Raw genomic sequence first — 17,862 nt, forward strand, 5'->3', positions numbered from 1 at the left:
CAAGTCCATTGCAGTCACTTCTTTTCGCTCATTCATTGCGTTGTTCATTCTCTTGAGTTTCTCAAGAAAGGAAAGAGTCAGATCCTAACGCCTGTTGTACCCGATAAGGGCGAAGGTTGCAACGGCCAGCGGCTGCAAGAGGCGATAAGTGAAATGACCTGGGCACGAAGCTGACCCGCAGGAACCACGCGGGAGAGAAAAAAGAGGAGAGAAAAACAACCTGCTCGTTAGAAACGGGTAATTATCGCACGGAAATGGTACCTGCGGGCAGTGATGTTGTGCGCATTTGGAAACGAAAATCGCCGAGCGTCTTTTTCCACATATTTCAGCAGATAGACTCTTGAATCGTCGGAGGTGAAAAACCTCTCGGTGCCTAATTTTATCAGCAGAACGTGGAAAAACCTCCCCAAAGACAAGTGGCAATCTGTGGAACCCGCGGAACAACCGGTAAAGTAAAAGCTGCTTGAACGCATTCGTGAAGGCGGTAAAAATAGAGAGAGGAAAAATTTCAACGGTTCAAAGAACAGTTTCGACTTACGAATGAATCGGCACGGAATGCGCTACTGCCGGATATACCAGGTGGTCCCGGTTGAAACGACAACTGCGGAATGCTGCCCGCTATGCGGAAAGGGGACGGGAAGAACTAGAGCAGACACACTCACAGCCGAAACTTTATTCGAGTTTCAGTTTGGCCTGGAATAAGTAACTACAGCTAGTACAGACATTATGCAAAACATATTTATACACGGTGTCACGGACGAGAGTAACGACGGAAAATCTGTTACCGGATGAATTCAAGGTGACGTATGATCGTCATCATCGTCATCCGAATCATTCGTTTTCACTTTCGCGAGAGTTCTTTTACTTTTATTCTGCAGAAATGGCATTTTCCTCCAAGGAATACCGGACTCTTATATCGTCCGTTGGAGTGTGTTTGTCGCTGAACGTTGCAGGAAGATTACCGTTTGAATGTCGGGTAATCCAGTCAGCTGATCTAGTAGCTTTATCCCGAAGCGAAGTAGAAGTCTGGTGCATGCAGTACCAACGTGGCTTTCCAGCAATTCCGTTGGCCATTATTCTGCCCCAATAACCGCTCGAGATTCACCGAGTAAACGTTGCCCATGCGGGAGAAATTTTCTCCTCGCGCGCATCAGTATTGAATACCTACGTATAGTAACAGAGTTTCCATTCCTCGAGTTCTTTGCCGTTGCACAGCCGGGTAATATATACTTCCGAAAGGCTCGTTTCGAATCGCATAACTCTTCTTCGACGGTGGTGCAACTGTATAATATTGGTTACATCGTCGAGTTATCGAAACGTTACGTTTTTACCCCGGCGAAAGATATGATACGTAATTTGATCGCTCGAGATATTGCAACCTGGTTCTGCCAATATCCGATGGAAACGTCTCGCCGAAGGGAGAATTCACACCGCTGCCTTCCGCGAGGCACCGAGTCCTGATTACCTACACTTCGGAGGTGAAACATACTTTACTCGTTTCTCCCGCTGCTCCCGTGCAGTTCTTAGCCAGCTGTCGTTTTTCAAACGCGAGCGATGAGGTTCTTACTCGTACCTACGGAGGACGTCTCCGAGGATGAAAAAGACGAGAGGAAGAGAGGGACAGGTGCTTAAGCCGAGACGCTGACACCTTGTGAGAAATAAAGAATATTCCACCCTCCTTATTCCTCTCTCGCGACGGTTTCCCGAGGTTCGCGGGTTCATTCCCACTTCTCGAAAGAGGCTCAATATTTTATATTCCGTTGTTGCGGTTCCTCCGCACCCCATTCTCCGGGCCTCTGCATTATATAAGTATATTTTTATTTTACTTTACTTTCTCGCTTTTTACTCCATCTCTCTCTCTCTCTCTCTCTCTCGTCTCTGAACTTTATTTTGTTTCGAGCACAACCACTCGGACCAATCCGGTGTATACCATCGTACACACAGACACGTATGGCATATTCGCCACGCCTTTGCGCCGAGCAGCGCACTCTGTTTTTCAAGAAACTTTCCGCAAAGATTGCAACGCTGCCGCCGCCAGCCGTATCCATCGAAGAAACTTAAAATAAATGTTTCCACCTTCCAACTTCTTCTGTAGATTTGAATAAACTTGAGGTGCCCTACCAACCTCCGCCTGCGTAGAGGCCCAGGTATTTCTCCCCTCGTTTCTCCCTCTCTCACTCTCTCGGCAGCCACGTTCACTCACCCTTGTACACCTCCTCGACATCCCGCCCTCCCGTACAACGAGATCTCTTTATACACACACCCCATTCTAACCGGGATATATAAATGTATGCCGGGGAGTTCCCCGAGTGATACGCGGCGCTATCCAATGATACAAAACGAATTCAGAATGTCAATCCGTGTCGGAAACGAGCTCTGAATCTGTCACTCTATTGAAACGGAGAAAAGGGGGAAAAGCGAAGGGCAACCGACGTAATGTATTGTCATATTTATCACCGGACTAGGAATCGTTTATACGATATTGACGAAATCGTTCGGTGGCAGACGAATGTGGAAAAAATTCCCAGATCGGATAATTCCCGCGTGTACAACGACGCGGAGAATTTAATCCTTAATAAATTAGAAACGTTATCGAGAGGTGCGACGATGCGGCGGTGCGGCTGGGGGTAAAAATTTCCGGATTTAGGGGCGCGGCAAACCGTCAGGGTGCGAAAGCTTTTCCGCCAAAAGCCCCGCCGACGTCGAACCGAGGCGTTGCTTTACCGCGTTCCGATACACCCTCGATCTTTTCCTCTCCCTTACCTGCTTCTCTACCTTTTCGCCATCCGTGCGTGGAATGATCAAACAGGCGTGCATGTATACCTGCCTGAGGTGTGAGGTGAAAGGAGAACGCGAATGAGGAAAGGAGAGAGGAGAGCGAGCTGAGGAAGAATAAGAAACAGAGGCGTGCCGGCCGAAATACGATGTATAATCGAATTTTCATTTATTCAAAGCTTTTTCCTCCCGGTATGTATGATATGCAAGCACGCATGAATCGAGAAATGTGCCGTTATAAAATTCCAGAGATCGATATATTTTAGAGAAACCCGCATACCTCACCTTTCAACGATATTTTTTATTCAATATAACTGCCTCTTATTCCGGTGCAACCGGAGCTTATGAAAAACGAATGGAAAAATGCGATACAGATATTGGCCACACGACGCGTGTAGACCGTTTTAAAAAAGCTGTGTCCTGCAAACCGAGCTCCTGCGGGGGCGAGTTTCGAGCTTAGCCTTCGGGCCAGCTCTGCGGAAAATAGCATATTCAAATGGGGGCGGTTTTGTCGAACGAGGATCAGCGCCGACCCCGAGGCCCTGCGGATGGTGACCCGATCGGATCCGTTGACTTAACGAAACGATCGTTGCGCTACCGTCGAAAACGCTTTCGAGCTTTTCCTAACGCGGCCGAATCCGTGTGCCGCGCGTCTCGCAGCGGCGGGAGGAAGAAGGGAGGAATCGATTAGTTTGCTTAGGATAATTGAGAGCGTTGATATTGCGCGGAAGTAACACGTGCCGGGGCGAGGCTGAGGAGGCGGGGGTATAGCGAGCTTTTTAAAAAGCTTGAAAAACATGGGATAGGACAGTTTGCTCTGCATGAAATTGGATACGGAATTTCGTAAATCGAACCAACCTTCGCGCGGCGGGCACTTTATCCCTAACGCTTGATACGTCAGCCTGCGAGTGAAAGCTCGCAAGCTACCGCCTTTCGTAATTCGGATATTCGAGCATCGGCCCACGTATCACCCCCTCAACCCGAAAATGTAACTGATGTGTATATATATACCCGCCGAAGGCAGGAACGGAGGAAAAGCTTCCACCCTCCGTTTGATTAAGGTGCCGATTTCCCGAAGGCGAGTTTCAGAGAAACTGCAGACAATTCGCGTCAGAGCCAATTACCCTTCGTTTCACTGCAATTGTGTTGTCAATTTTTTGACGGTAAATTAATCGAATATTCGTTGTTTCAAATGAGGGATAAAAAAGTAATAACGGAGAAAATCTTATCGCTTGTTAAAGCTGTAATTAATTTAGTTATTGGCGATATTTCAAGTTTCGAGTTTTAACGAGTTTGCCAAAGAGATTTAAATACCTCTCAATTATACCTATATGAATACGAGGCAGAGACGATTGTATTCGGTTTCTAGATACAGCGACACATGCGAGCGGCAAAGTACCGCTAAAATTAGAATTGGTAATCAAAAGTGTAATTTAATTCGGCTAATAAAACTCAGCGAGGGAATTAGGACGGGGCGGAATTTCGAGTGAGAGAGAGCGAGAGAGAGAAAGAGAGACTTTATTATATTCTCGTTCCAAGCAGAATATTTATACCCCGTCCGACAGGGTGAATTTGAAACTCGTTACGACGAAAGTTCGAACCGCTCGTAGGTATAAGGCTGGCACCCTCGAAGCGTCGCGAAGACGGCAAAGCTTACTCAAGACAACGCTGAAAGTCGCATTTAGCGAAAATTATTAAGATCCGACTGCGAACATGCTTTAGAGTCCCTTTCGTCTTCTACAATAAATATTTACCAGAAGAGATCAAAGTATCGTTTTTAATGCGGGATCGTCGTGTTATAGTTAACTAATTCTTCGCCCTTCACCCGAGATTAGCAAATAAACAGTGTGAAAATCGTACGCGTTCGTAAATCTTGGTCGCGTTATTACATTTTTCGATCAATAATTTGAACGAATGACGAGTGATGAACAGACCAGACAAGAAACGGGAAAACAAACACAAGGCTAAATCATTTTGAGTATCGTCATCCGGACATTCGATTCCCGCAATAGAACTTGTCCGAATGGAATCCTGAATAATACATCAAAGCTCGAAGCCTGCTCGCCGGGTTGTTCCGCGTTTGACGGTGACCATAAGCTTGGGAAGTTGGATGGTTCGTCCATCCCGTCCTCTCTTGTACCCTTCTGTAACTCTCTCTCTCTCTCTTTCTTCCTTGCTCTCCTTATTCTCTCGAAGCGTTACACACTCGCACATAAAGTCGGCCATCTGTCTCTTGGAAACAAGCAAAAAAAAAAAAAAAGACAGAAAAAGTAAAAAAAAAAAAACGGAAGGGACGGCAGAAGAGCGAGGAACCTTTCTTCGCAAACTCGATTGTTCAAACACGAGGGTATAAATGAAAAAGTTGAAGATATATCTGTACGAGTGTCTGATGTAGGTTCGTGGGAAATGGAAAACGGCGCTTTCCGAGTAGAAAGACCTAAAAAGCTCAACTCGAGTGGGTTAAATTCAATGCTGATTGTATATTGTCCGCATCAAGGGCTCGGACTGCAATGGAAACATAATTCCAGGATCTTGGTTAGAAGGTTTGCGTATCGGCTGCTCGCTTCCTCTCCTGATCCAGGCCTCTGTAAATTCACCACTTGTGAATTACGCGTCTGCAGTCTACCAGCCGACGATTACAGAGGTTACTTAGGTTAGAAGCCCGCGTTAGGCACGCAGGTGCTTTTCCTAAGACGGAAACGGTGAACCGCAAATCGTAAAGTTGAACCCACCCAGACAGCCAGCCACCTCCTCGAGCTTGCCCGAGCATAAACGCGAGTGTCATGACGCCGATAAGTAAAGCGAAGCCACCCTGTTAGAATTTTCAAACTTTAAGAACTCCCATCAATTCGTCGTTTTGCTTTTTAATTTTTAACTTTCTTACGGTATACCGTGTAACGCGTACACACTTTTCCTCACTTTATTTATACTTTTTAATAGGGGAGAAAATTTCTCTTCGCGCTAACGAACCTCTCATAAAATTTATACGCTCCACTCAAATTACTCTGATACACCTTCCACCTTGCGTGTAGATACCATAAACTTTCCTCATACACACTCGCCGTGCCCTAGATTAACGATAACGATATGCAGAAGCTGCACGGTCTGTCACGTGAGTCTTCCGCCTTCCGTCTCAACTTCCGTAATCGAAATTCGGTTATCAGCTTGATGTTTGCCAGTCAAACCCTGTCCCCGATGACTTCCGGATGAGGATACCGCGGGAAGATACGCAATTTGATCGAGCTTGCACGATTCAAACTCCGAAAATTGTCTTCATATCGTTACAACTTCGACGGTATATATTCGGAATGGAAGTTCGGGGAAGCATCGAGAACACCTTCGAAATATAGCTGGGTATACCTATATAATACAACTAACGTGTCACAGAGGGAATTTTGTTCGGGAGTTATGGGATACGTGTATTCACATATAGCTATGTAACATCAGCGACGAAGCGTTTGAAGTAGCGAGTTGGACGAGACCGAGAGAAAGAGAGAGAGAGAGAGAAAGGGCGAACCGCCCGGAAGGCAAGGCAATGATTCGAAGTTTGATACTCGAGCCGGGAACACAGGCATCGGGATTCGCGACGGCGTCCCGGTATCCCAGTTATCCGGTTTTCCGGTACTCGGGTTTCCCGAGGTGGTGATACGGCGACATTCCCATGCCATATGCAAGCACGCCTCGGCAACGCGTGGCTTTAAATTCTTAATATCTCCGACGTAGCACAGCGAGATCCGATTCCCTCGATATTTCGTTAGCGCACCCCTGCAACACAATCCGAGCTTCTGTCCGCAGCCGTGTCAACTTCCGGCACGGGGCTCGAACCGCTGGCGCACCTTGTTGGATACGTAGAAACTTCTGTTCCAATTTACCCTGCCACGAATAACTTGGCGACGTCGATTATATCGCGTGCGGGATGCTATGTACAGAGTCTCTGCAACGGCGAACGCGAATTATTGACAACCGGAGAACCAGCCCCGAGTCTCTCGATCCGGCTTACAGCGAAATCGAGTTTCCGATTCGGTTAATTATTCCACCAGCCCGTCCGCAGTCACCCTCGAACGCTCCTTGAAATCTTCGCCGAAACTCTTGCCTCGGGGATCACGCGATTCAATTGGAATCAACCTAATGGAGCTTCTGACGAGCGTCAGCCGTATTCGCTTATTGTCGGAAATAAAAATATCGCGGTTGGATTACCGGGAGTGTGTAATTTGGGACGAAAGAATGTTCGCGGGAAACGTTCCGATTACGCTGCAGGAAATTACGCTACGTTGCCGATGGTTTGTGTAGTTTCTTAAGTGCAACCGGTATCGTGTATTTCTGTACGTCGTTCACGGCTTCCTCTCGACCTGCGTACGCCGCGGCCATTTGCCTTCGTAAATTATTCTTTAATCACCCATACTTGCACCGTGTTTGTTAGCGATAGGAAACAGAAAAAATAAAGAAGACGGAAAAAGGAAAGACCGCGTAGCTTTACGAACTCGAAGATTTAGACTCTTGTATCGGGCCGCTACTAGACAGCCCGTTATAAATAGAGCGTAGTGTAATTTTCGTAGAAACTTTAACGACTCAAAGCCGCAGATGATGGCGGCTTCGAAACGGTCGTAGTTATTCCCGGGGCCGTGAACGGAACAAATAATTTCCAAACGTACGATGATAAACAAATCGGATATTCATGGGTGAAAAAAAGGTCCGAAACTGATTTTCCTGCCTGTAAGCGGAAACGATTGTTTTCCAATATAGTAAAAGTTTGAAAGCTCGTCAAAAATTATTCGAGTTCGATTAAAGTTCACCTTTGAGGCAAGTAGTGTGTGATTAGCCGTATATACATATAACGGTCTGATAAACTTTTTATAACGCCGCGGGTCAAAGTTGAACGTCAATCAAAGGCAATATTCGCTCAGCCGCAGAAGCTCTCTTTGCCGCCGGCGTAGCCGAATTTTAATTGACTTTATAACAAAACGGAATCTGAACCGGTCGAACAGAGTTGTATATAACGCGTGTGTAGATCCACCTGGCATCGAAGCTTGCGAGCGGCAGGCAGCAGTCGAACTGAAAAGTTTACGCTACATTAACCGTCGATAAACAACTGAGCCATTCTTTCCGAGTACGCGGTACGTAAGAAATTTATCAACAACGCTTCCCTACATTGTTGGTATAAAAAGAGAATCGCTGACCCGAAAAAAAGTTTCGATATTACAGCTGCAGGCAGGGACAACAAAGGACGAAACTGATAAATTTTCACAGCGTTATCCGAGGGCTGCTAAATCCACGTCGGAAAATTTTCTGCTGACCAGATTCAACGGACAGCTTTGTACGTTGTGCCAAGTCTTCTCCGATCCACTGAAAACTTGACTCGCCAATCCGCCCGTGCCCGGCGAGGATTGTTCTGACATCGAGCCTTTGCGCCACTTGTCGTCGACGTATATCAACCTGCCGCTCATCGCGTCGTATGGAAATTCAATGTCCGTCCAATAATAACCGTTGACTAATTTGCAACAATGCCGGACGGGCTCGTCCGCTTATTTATGGAAAACCTGGTCGCATCTCGGATCCGAGGAGAAGCTTGAAAAGCCAGTGACATCGACACTTTAAATCTTGGCACCGAATTGGGTCAACTTATAAATATCAGGCGCCAATCTGCCGACGGGAAACTCTCCGTCAAGCTGCAGCAGCTGCTTGCTATTGCGGCCCCACGCCTGCTTTACGTTTGATGAATGAAAATTTCGTAACGTTCCTTCGCAAATTTTCACCATGCAATCACAGGCGCGTGGGAATTCTCCTTCCGTTATACGGGATTCCCAAGTTTCTACCGGAGCTTCTCTCATCCATCTTCTGTTAGAGATTATTCGATTAGCGAAAGACGCGGTGTTTACTCGACAAACCGCCTCTTCGGCTTCAGTTTCAATCTCGAGCTCGTGTCGCGAGAATTACGGCAGTTACCACTCGGTGGAAACCTCTGTACGAGGAGCCCGTTTGATTGCTGAGGAAAAACGGTAAACCTACAAGTCTGGAATCGTTAATTTTTGTGAAACTACCGGACGCTCCGTGATAATTACACTCGACTCTTCATCTCCGCTTCCGCGCTTATCCAAGTCAAGGCAAGAGGGTAGGTAACACGATAGCCGAAATTAATATCTCATGGTGTATTTAAGCTGGCGATTCTCCGGCGGATGGACTAAGCCACCCCAAAATGGACCTGTGCGGCTTGACGAGGTTAGACGGGTCTATTTGCACATGTATCACAGTTGCGAGTATAGAGAGATTCGAGCACGACCCATCGAGCGGAAACGTTGGTCTCCTTTGTTAGGGGGGATCACGTTCGTAACAACCTACGAAGAGAAAGGGGAGGAAGAGGCGACATTCGAGAAAGAGGATTTGTCCCTTCGTTGGCTTGCTTGTTCGTCTGTTTGTCGGTTCGTCCGTTTGTTTGTTTGTTTGTTTGTTTGTTTGTTTGTTTTCTTGTTGCTTTGTTTGTTCGCTTGTCGAAACAATGAAAGTGTCGCAAACATGTGACCCCATTGCGGTAGCCACTCGAAGAAATCTCCAATTTTCCATACGCGACAACAGCCAGCAACGAGTCGAGACAGACGACTCGATTGTAATCCGTCTTGCCGACACCTTTTTCTGCCCATCTACGATGCAAAGTGCTTAACCCCTGAACGTCCTACCTCTGGGACACGCGCTGCCCAAGCTACTTCTTCGAAAATATATGCCCATTAAATTTGCGTACATCAGAATATCATTTCCCTGCCGGTGTAGCTACTGCATCTTCAAGAGGATCACCTCTCACGAGATCATGGAACCGAGAACACTTGCTCCGCTAATTCGAACTTTGGAGAAATCTTATACCCGTAAACGTTGTAAAATCGTGATGTCCGTCAGACAACGGGTGAAAATCATCTGTCAACGATGGGCTTATAAATAGCCTGGTAAATTTTACGTCTGACTATGTAGGCGAAATCTGCTGCAGTAACCATTTATTCCGACAATCTCTTCAAGCGATCGAGTCAACCTTTTACCGTTGTCAACTTGTCAACATTCAGGGGGAAGTTGGAACTTGAATATATGTTTTTAACATCCGTCAATTCCATTGGTTCTATTTTGACATTGATTCCATCCCGCACGTCGCAGCTGTCACCTTGCAGGGCCAGAAATTCGTTCAGCTATGTATATCCATTAGCGGGAATATAGTCAAGGGTTCTCGAGACACCCGGTAAACAGCTCACGGAGCACCCCTGATACATAGAACGCATTTACGTGCTATATAACATAGTTACGTACATTGGAAATTACAGCTTGTACACCAAATTACACACTGCTGGGAGAGGACCGCGCATCCATTTACATTTGCACGCCCCGTATCCACCTGGCGCAGTGCTGTACCTATGGGTAAAGGGGGCCCGGAGAAAAACTGTGCGTTATTTTTTTTTCCACTTCCGTTGTTCTCCGACTAATTTTCAATCGCGGTTCTATCAAGAGCCATGAAGTCAACCGGACCGAATCCTGAATCCGTTTCTATTAATCGATCGTTGTTAAATGATGCAAGAACTGAGTCGTTGGATCGTGGCTGTCCATCCCGACGAGGCACCGTACCTGCCTGGGTGCTGAATTGTATCAGTTGGAACCTGGACGTCGGAGATTCTGAGATAGTGACGTTTCGTCGTCGTCAATGCCTGCCTGCCAACCCCTGTTCATTGATCTCCGCGCGAATTTCGGGGCTTGTTCAGTTTATTGGAATTCGCACGGCCCTGCGAACTGACACGTAGATTCACCATCGCGCTCTGCGACTAACGCGAAACGAGTCTTTGCAGTGTGTTAGTGGGACCGTAACACGTTTACGCGTCTCCGACTCTAGAATGTAGAGCTGAATGCGAATCGCAACTCGACTTCGCTCTTCGGTCTGATTAGAAACGGGAGCGTAACCGGAGCTGGAGCTTGGCGCGATCCAATTTGCTGCGGAAAATGAAAAACTCGTCCGAACTGAATTATTTGGAAAAATAAATTTAAGTAAATAGTTAAACAGGCGAATACGCGAGTATCAACGAGTGCAGCCGGCGAATTCGAGGGGCGATAATTATCGTCGGCGTTCATGATTGCCGGGGAACTGTGTTTGCGAGTGTGCGCGTGTGTGGATTAAATTGGAAACGCAACCCTTTTAACGGAATTATACCATAGTTGAAACCTAATTTGCGAAATTAAATTTCACCCCGTAGGTACGTACATGTGTACAGGAATGATACGAGCGCTATAGCGTCGTACATTTTGAGCCTGTTTTGCCAACTCTAGCCGCTGTGCCTGCGCATGCTCAAAGTCATGCGCGAGGGTAATTTGTTTCAAATTATGACTACTAAAAATAGATTTCCATTACTGTTGGCGTAAAGGAATGAATTATACAGTCGGGAAATTCAACAGAAAACACGTGTTTGAATCGCGTGTCGGAAGCGTCGCGTTACTCGTGTATGTAATCGCAAATAGTCATTCATCAGTCGAATCTCTGTTGTTTTTACAACTCTGGCCGTGTAAATATACATGTATATGTATAGGAATGAGAATAGCCGACGGTTGGAGCTTTCGGTACGTGAGTCGTTCGTTACGCTGATTGGTGGAGGCAACGACTTGATTTCGCCCTTGTTGGAATTACTGCCATGATTTATGGGGCTTTACGAAAAATGAATTATTATTCTCGGTATAAATATATCCGGGTATAAGGTATCGACGAATCAAATATGACGAGAGATGTTTTCGCGATCTGACAAACCTGCTCTACTAACGCTTTCCGCCTCCTTTTTCTCAGTCTTTTTTCTTTTATCTTTCACCTGCTCGCTTGCTCGAATCAGTCTTTTTTTTTTTTTTTTTGTTTATTTCATCTCATCTATTTACTACTTTTTCTCTACTATCTTGCTTACAATATGCACGCTTCTCTGTACGATGTACATGGATAGAGAACTCGTCCGAACGACACGATGAAACGATTATTAATAATATAATTCGGTATAGCTGCTGTGAAAATATCAAAGCAAGAAGCAAACCGTGCGGCATTGTTTATTCTGGGTATATTTTACTTCGCTAAAATTTCCGGCAACCGCCCACTCACAAATTTGATTCCGTTTTATCAACAGATTACGAGGGCGGACGTACGCTCGTGCAAAATTGTACACATTTGCACGCCAGTCATTTGAACGCCGTTCTAATTATTGTTGAATCAATGTTTACTACTTTTTCCTACAGCCAATTAGCCCGCACCGGCGGAGCAACACTGTCACGGAAATACGCATAAATCGATTATTTGCTCGGGTTCTCGTGCGTACTGGAAAACGCACGGCACGTTTAGCGCGTAAAAGCGCGCGCCAGATCCTGCAGGATTCGCAAGGGCAGGTGCCTGCCTACTCGCGAAAGTAAGCGCCGCTCGCCCTCTCAACCCTCGGGTCGCGTCCTACCTGGTCATTTATTTCCCCGTTCGCTCGTTTAATTTCCTGAAACAAAGCTCGGCCGGCGGGCGGCCGGGCAGACAGCCTTTCCGGAATGAGAGCCAAGGCTCATTTAGCCTGCTTTATAGCTTAGTTTACGTTCGGGAAATCTTGAAGGCTCGAGGCCGTCCACTTTCGCAAAATCCTTCTCGCCCCCCCCCCCCCCCTCCCTCCTCCTCCTCCTCCTCCTCCTTCTCCTGGAAAAAACCGAAAAATCGGCGACGTCCCGGTAAGAATACGAACGTCAAGTCGAAGAGCGGAGGGATCGGAAGTGGACGGTTTAACAGCGACGTACGAACCGCGCCTCCCAAGGCCTCGAGGTAACAGGGCTGAGAGTGACTCACACTCGTCTTGGCAGAAACGCAAGTAAACATCCATTACTCAGGATAAAGTTTTAAAAACGAGAAGGTATTTCTCCAAATACTTTCCGCGAAATAACGTAGGTCAGGTGAAAACTTGGCTAAAGTCATCGGTCGTATTATACTATGTATTTAACAGGCCAGTCCGAAAGCAATATGGCCGCTGCTGGCACGTACGCTTGCGATTCTATTTTCGCCACAGGACCGAAATGGTCAACCGCCAAGCGTCGGTCGCTGCTCCGAGTCGAAGAAAATTACGGCAAGAATCTGCCAGGTGTGAATTCACCCACGACGAAAGCTTGAAAGCCGAGAAATTCATCCTGCATCCTGTTGCCGTCGGTTTGCCCCCAGAATCTAACATCACGCATGCGCGCGTGTTGATTTCGGTTGAGCAATTAGTCTCTAGAACTCGTGTAGAAACTTGGTAGCTCGAGTAGCGGATACCGAAGTCTAAGCAAACTGCGAGGATATAGGACAAGGTGTGCAAGGGTACGTGTTTTCCTCCTATTCCTCAAGGTGTATATATATGTGTGTGTATATATATATATATATGTAATAAGACTCAGCGCGGGACAGATAACCCAATTCTGAAACTATTTCGTAGTTGATGCCTTGATCCCGTCTGGGACCAAAACTTCCGCACGGATATACCATCGAGTCCCGGTGTCACCGCATGCTTGAGATGCGAACAGAATGTACAGAGTACCGCTCCGAAAACTCCGATCACGACGCTTTTCACACCCCGGCTCATGGCTTAATTCCCCCGGCGACGCATAACGGCTCGCCTAATGACGAAAACACGGAAATGGCTCTGGGTAGCAGCCAATGCTCACCGTGCCACGATCGCTAAATCATCAGCCAAGAGATCGATGCATTTGTACACCGGCTCCACCAACCAACAAGCCTCGCGATCTATCGCATACACCCGATTCGATTGACCTTTGACACAACCGTGTAGCACCGAGCCGCTGAACAATGGAACCAGGGACCTGAGTGCGTGGCACCATTTATGACAGTTGGACATAATGCGGTCTAGAATTCGGTGAAATGTTGAGACTTCGATGAGTAATCGTTGCGTGATGCAAATGGCGAGGAACATCGGTTGACGGTGCAGGAATTTTCACGTGTATAAACACACACGCACATCGCGAATGGCCAGATGTGTATTAGGAGTAGGTACATGGCAACTTTTGGCAATAAATTACGAGTACAAGGGGTAAACCGCGATTGTAACGATGAGATATGACCTCTGTCCTGGAGGTTTCCTCTACCGCGGGAGTAGCTTGTGCACAAACGTTTGCGCGAGGCCGCCAACAGCAGTGAGACGAAAGTAGGTTCTAGACTCCTTTCGGCGAGCTAAACATCCTGTCCTCGAAGGATCCTTTTTGGTCCGCAGGAGCCTAACTTGGAAAAGATGAAGCTCTCATCCGGCCAAAGGGGTTCTATCCAACACCGGCTATTAATTACCGAGGCAACCCCCCTTAATTAACCCCTTTGATGGGCAACTTCGAGTTAGAGCAGTCAAGGTGTATAATTTGATACCTAATTCTCACGCGCTTCGACGCCAGTTACGAAATTACAACGACGCAGACGGTGCCAATGACGAGGAGATCCGCGCACCATCCACCGTCTTTCCTTTTTCGCCGTTTCAGAGATTCACACGGACGACTGTGGGACACGTTGGTATAGGTTCGGTACCGAAACAGAGAAGAACTCTCGAAGAAACCCCCGGCTGCTGCATTGATAATTGCGAATCGATCCGTTCGCCTGCAGCACTCGTTATTCGTTTCGAAGTTACTCTCTTCTCGAAGCTCCGAGCGCAAGCACTCGAACCACTCGGGCAAGTTTGGCGAGGCCGGTCCCCTCTCTCCTTATCTCTCTCACCCTCGTGTCTGAAAATTTATCAATTTCACTTTCGTTTCAATCAAGTCTGGCGCGCGGCTCGCTTCGCCCCGAGGAGCTTGAATCCACCAAGCCTTATTTATCAACTGTGAAGTTGTTTGTTCGTGACTAGGCAACCGCGCCAAACCCGAACGTCTACGATTGATCCTAGAAACCCCTGGCAGGGTAATTAGCGGCTGACATTGTACCGGCGTCCTTTGTTCCCGTCGCCTCGTATCGCGGGATTCGGAGCCTTGGGTATCAGATTTTGTCCTCAGCCGTAAACCTTCGCTGGCTGTTTGTTACCTCCGTTCGAAATATTTAACCGCAAAAAGGTTCATTAGCTGACTCTCACGATCAGTCGTTGTCACCCGGTTCAAGATTTGCTCGGTGACGCACGGAGAATATTGCCGGGCGATTATCCTCGATTATTGGAAAGGAGAGTGACCCTCGGCTCGACCTAGTTAATCTCTAATTTGTATGACAACGCCACGGCTGGAGGTATCCGCACCCGGAATCCCGGATCCCGGATCCTGGAGGAGCGGAGAGGATCACTCGCTTTCGAAATTCGCAAGGTTGTCCCCGAGGCTCGCAGTGCGTTGGGGATGATTGGCTACCGGCCTCGAGGTTGAAAGGCGTTTCGTTAGCGGTTACCGTCCGAGGCCAGCTTGTCCTTCGATTCGAAAGCATGTAGAGCTCAAGTGCGAGGGTCGTTGAACGTTGACGTCCTTCGCGCCCCACGTCTTATTCCTGCAGATCGTAAGAATGCCTAACCGCGAAAGAGCTACTAAAAATTTCATATCCCGCACCCTTCGGGAGTCGACTTACCCTTCGACTAATTTCACTTGCTTCGCGCCCCACGAACCGAAATAACCAGCAACCTTCTTCTCCGAGGTGCAAAGGCGTTGCGACGCGCGAGGGTTCGGCCTCACGAATTATAGATTCACCCCTTCTCTCGATACCCTTACCCATCCCATCTGCAGCTCGGGCTCGGCGTGTTGGCCAACGGCGTAAATCGAGTATACCCATCAGAGTTTGGATGCGGGTAATAATCTAATTAATGGTAGGCAATTTGAGGCGAACCGCCCCTAATGGCTCCTTCCAAAAGCTTCCGGGGATGTCGATGCTATTTTCGCTGATTTCTAAAGATTAAGTTGCATTTACACACAGCCCTATGCCTGGAAGGGTTGGAACATCGAGCGTTTCGGGCTAGCCGGCCGACTGCTATCTTTGATAAGTAGAACCCTATAACACAACCCCTTCCACCATCTCTATTCGCACACGCCCTTACTTTTCCCTTTCATCCAGCTTGTCGTTACAATTCTTATTTGCTTTGTCGTCGTGTGCGAATTCTTGTTTCCTCCTATTCTTCTCCACCCGTAACAGCGACTAGATTTTTCGCGAATGTCTCAATTTCGGCACGTCAATTCAAACCTGAAAATCACAAGGCATATTTCTGGATGAAAAATTCCTTCTACACCCTGCTACAACAATACCAGTGAGCTTTCAGAGTAATTTTTGAAGAATAAAAGGCACGTCGCGATGCGCATCCGCTTCGCCGCTTTAAGCATATAAAATGAAGAGTTTCTCTCCCTCCCTTTTCGCCGGTATGTTATTATAAGTTGGGTAGCGGTGGAAAGAAGAGGAGACCGTGCAACGGGGAGAGATTTATTACCTCTTCGCTGAGAAATCTCTCTGTATTCAGTTATTAATGCACCGATTGAACAGACCGTCGAAATTATTGTTATTATCATTATAATCATCGTTTCACAGTCTTGGAATATTTAGAACGAAAATTCTCAAAGTTATGCGGTACAATATGCATCTATCCGTACACATTTGTACGTATAACGAGAAATTTCGATCCTTCCTTCATCCAATCAAAATTCCTTCACGACGTATTCGTCACTGGTGAAGAATATCGTATCCACGAACTCCTTAGCAGGGGGAAGATAAAAAAAAAGCCATGATTATCTGGCGCACTCAAAGTGGCAAAGGGAAAGGAAAAGACGAATGTAAAAACATTTCTCTTTTACATGACACGGCGGTTGTACAGCCAGAATCTTGGGCTTGCCAAACCGAGCTTCGTTCCCTGGTTCCGTCGCCATGGGGACATTGAATATCTCAATCCTCGAGGGTACCCGAGAGAAAAGGCACGGCGGAAAGAAGAGCTGGTAACGTCACTAGGAAATCACGTGACGTTGTTTAATACACGTCTAACGCTCAGCTGCAGCGACTCGCCTTTCCTGACTAAGTAAATCTCTATGGGACCGGTTAAATTTCCTTATTAATTATATCACGCCTTTGAGATGAAATTAAGGCCGATGTTTGCTCCGAAGTTTCTTCGCCTCACCCCCGTAAAACCCGGCAAAGACGAGACGAACCCGCGGCGTGCTTCCCAGTTCTGGGTTGACGGTGGTGTAAGGTGCGGGTTAGTATCGTCGTGCCATCCCGGCCGTGAATGATTTGCAAAATAAAGACAAACCCCCGGCCACCTGCAGCGGCATCTCCTCCAATTATCATGTGTTCGTAGCCGCTTTCCCTCCAATGAAGAGCATACCGTGTATGCGCAAACAGAGAGAGTTCTTTGATCAACTTCTCAAAAACTCTGCTGCAGAAACTCGTCGGTATTTTATTAGTCTCACGTATAAACTTGTACGATGCGCTCGTTACCGCGCCTATAATTTTTCGACCACGGAAATCGAGGAGACCTGGATGAAAAGTTTCTACAACCTGAAGAATGCACCTTCCTCGAGGAATAATCATTGCGTAACTGAATCCACGGTATTTTCAACCGTTTAACAAAATAAACTTGCCTGAATTGTGATCTTCCACCCTCGCGCATCCATGCAAACGCTCCTCGTCGGGTTTTTTCCCCTCCTGCAACCATAATTCACAGATTTTTTTCACACAATGCTTACGAGGTTAGTGTGAAGTAAAAAATCTGTGTCTATAACCCCTCGCCACTAGACCAAAGACACATATATTTTCTCGTTGAAAGTGGGACAATATTGACTTGGCTAGAGTGGAGATAGGACGAAAATATGCTTCAAGGATATGTAGGAGGGTGCATTTTATATCCTTTGTGTATAAAATTTCCAGGAGCTAGAAGAATTGGCCGTTGGTTGAACGAAATTGAGCTATTCAAGCCCTGAAAAAAATTATCATAAATTTTCTAACGTTGCTTTACGAAAATCTAGTTCGTGTCACGTATAATTTTTATATCTTTTTTTTTTTTTTTTACACCTACAATATTTCCTCGTGACTGTTGCGACAATTTGAATCAATTGTAAAAGTTATAAAAGCGTCGTCAAGATTCTTTATTTGTATGAAAAAACTGTGTCACACTGAAGAAATATATTTTACACATCACAATG

The 17,862-nt window shown here is 46.7% G+C and overlaps 1 protein-coding gene across 1 annotated transcript in view; it reads left to right on the forward strand.

Annotated features, from left to right (window-relative positions):
• Positions 1-17,862, forward strand: part of LOC107225239 — a 108,453-nt gene that overhangs the window by 75,865 nt on the left and 14,726 nt on the right. The window lies entirely within an intron of this gene.

Source organism: Neodiprion lecontei, chromosome 6 (genome assembly GCF_021901455.1).
Source record: "Neodiprion lecontei isolate iyNeoLeco1 chromosome 6, iyNeoLeco1.1, whole genome shotgun sequence".
Lineage (NCBI taxonomy): Eukaryota > Metazoa > Arthropoda > Insecta > Hymenoptera > Diprionidae > Neodiprion > Neodiprion lecontei.